The sequence below is a fragment of the Oreochromis niloticus genome, linkage group LG3, assembly GCF_001858045.2.
Source record: "Oreochromis niloticus isolate F11D_XX linkage group LG3, O_niloticus_UMD_NMBU, whole genome shotgun sequence".
Taxonomy (NCBI): domain Eukaryota; kingdom Metazoa; phylum Chordata; class Actinopteri; order Cichliformes; family Cichlidae; genus Oreochromis; species Oreochromis niloticus.
Genome location: NC_031967.2, coordinates 45,182,469 through 45,184,951, shown reverse-complemented (window position 1 = coordinate 45,184,951; position 2,483 = coordinate 45,182,469). Strand labels below are relative to the sequence as shown.

At 37.6% G+C, this 2,483-nt stretch overlaps 1 long non-coding RNA gene across 1 annotated transcript; it reads left to right on the top strand.

Annotated features, from left to right (window-relative positions):
• The first annotated feature begins 299 nt into the window (after positions 1-299).
• Positions 300-2,200, top strand: LOC109199697 (uncharacterized). Its single transcript, XR_002060015.2, has 3 exons — positions 300-369; positions 1,223-1,251; positions 1,709-2,200. It is a non-coding gene; the product is annotated as an uncharacterized LOC109199697 (long non-coding RNA).
• Positions 2,201-2,483: the final 283 nt, after the last annotated feature.

Sequence of the window (2,483 nt, the reverse complement as noted above, 5' to 3'; positions counted from 1 at the left end):
CATCTACCTGTCTGTAGTGGATTTTCCCACATTTTAAATAATCTAATCTCATTTAATGTCTCTGTTTTTAGTCTGTATAGTTTATCTCCCCACGAATACACTCAAAGTACTCTTAAAATAAAACCCACAAAACAGTTGAAGATGACATACTTTTTATTTGCTCGTTTAATGCCAGTTGCCCACTTTCTCTGTATGTCACTCATTCGCTTATACTCAGGCAAAAAGTACCAATTTGTATGCTTATGAGTCTTGTGTATTTTTTTTCTGTTTTAACTGATGGTCAAATTTCCAAGCACCACCTGAACGCCTCATCGGTCTTTAACCAATCACTGCACCAACTGTCGTCATTCCGCTTTGCTCTCTGCTGTGGTAGGTACGAAACACTCAGTACAGCACTGTTTTATTTTTATGACGGTAAAAATACGTTTGACATTTAAACTCACATATCAAGTCTTTTAAAAGTTCAACAGAGTTCAAAGAATAAAGAAAGCAAAAAAAGAATAACCTTCGCTATCATTTATATAGGTTTATGACGTTTTGCTGTTAGCAGCAGTGCTAACGCTAGCTTCAATGCTAACGCTAGCAACAATGCTAACGCTAGCCTTAACAGTTGTTAACTGTCTAGAAGAGTATTTCTGTGCTATTCCTCTGATAGTTATTGGCAGTCAGTGATACAAAAGTAACAAATGAGCTTTGTTATTGCCAGTGTGCTCAGTTTTAACAGTAAAAGGGCTAGCGCTAGCACCAATGCTAATGCTAGCACCAATGCTAACGCTAGCAACAATGCTAACATTACCCTTAGCAGTTGTTAACTGTTTAGAAGAGTATTTCTGTGCTATTCATGTGATAGTTATTGGCAGTCAGTGAGACAAAAGTCACAAATGAGCTTTGTTATTGCCAGTGTGGCTCAGTTTTAACAGTAAGAGGGCTAGCGCTAGCAGCAAAGCTAATGCTAGTACCAACGCTAACGCTAGCTGCAGTGTTAACTCTAGCAACAATGCTAAGACTAGCAGAAGTCTAACGCTAGCCTTCCAAAACGGGAAATCCTTCAGTTAATTTTTGGAATGATAAAATGGCTGCTGTGTCAGTTGGTGTGCTATATTACTCTATGATTAACCTGCTGACTGTAAGTTCAGTGTGTCATGGCGAGTGAGCTTTGTATTTCTGTTAGTCTGATAATATTGTACAGACAACTAACATATTATTTCTCTTACACTTTCAGGAACCTGACTGACATCAGTGCTTTGCCTGGTAGGTATGCACACACTTTAAGAGAAGTCGACCAAAATAAAAACATAATCTGACTAATGTAAACGGTAAAGTGATTGTTCAAACTGTGTTAGGCCCCTTAAACACAATTTTATAATAAATACACAATTGTGCAGCTTAACACTTGGGCTAAAAAAAAAATTTGTACATGTTTGTAGTCACACTGCATGTATTTAATGATTAATTTAATCATGAACAATGAGTACTTAATTAAATTTATATTCAAACCGCTGAATTCTAAGTTTGTGTTGACAATCTCATAATTTATTCTTTTAAAAAATACACAATTGTCCAACTTTTTGCACATGGTATCCAAGAACAGTTTAGCTTGAATATTTGTTTCAGTAGTCACAGTTGCTGTAAACACATGTGGTTTATACAATTGGCATGTGATATTATTTTAGTCCAATTAATGTATTTTCTTCATATTTTTTCACAGTGTGCAGAAGAAGAACAAGGACCAGATCTCCAGTCTTCTCTCTCACATCCCAACCCCCCCATCCCCTCTATCCTCTGTCCTGCTCCACCTGTTGTCTCTGCCTTCTTTCCATCTGTATTTCACTCTGTGGTTTGTTGCTCAGTTGCCAAACCAAAACTCTTATTACGGTTTGATGAGAATTTCCAAGCCGTGTCTCTCCTGCTCTGGCTATTCTCTCTGCTAAATTTTCTCTCTACCTGTTTTTCACTCTTGGCTTGCTGCTGAAAGTGCCGGGCCATTGAAGCAACAAAGAGTGCATATTTTGCCTCAACCTGAGAACAAACTGAACAAACAAAGAAAACTCTAATTCACGGTTTGATTGTGATTTCCCAGCCGTGTCTCTCCTGCTCTGTCTGTTCTCTCTTCTAAATTTTCTCTCTACCTGTTTTTCATTCTGGGCTTGCTGCTAAATTGTGCCAAGCTAATAAAGAGAGTGCATAATATTCTCTCGACTGAAGAACAAACTGTCAAACAAAGACAACTGTTTCAGAAAAATAAAAAGTGAAATATAAAGACAAAGACAACAATTCCTGGTGTGTGCCACTCTTATTTTATGAACATATTTTCTAAAGACTAAGAGAAACACTTGTGTAAAAATGCCAAGGAAGCAGAAAAAGTCACAGGCTGCAAAACAACGCTGGAAGAAGTTCCATGAGATTCATAGTGTACCAACATGTGAACAAGCTGAGTGTGATTTTCCTAAGAGCGCTGCAGAAGAAAGTGTGTCTGCAAAGAC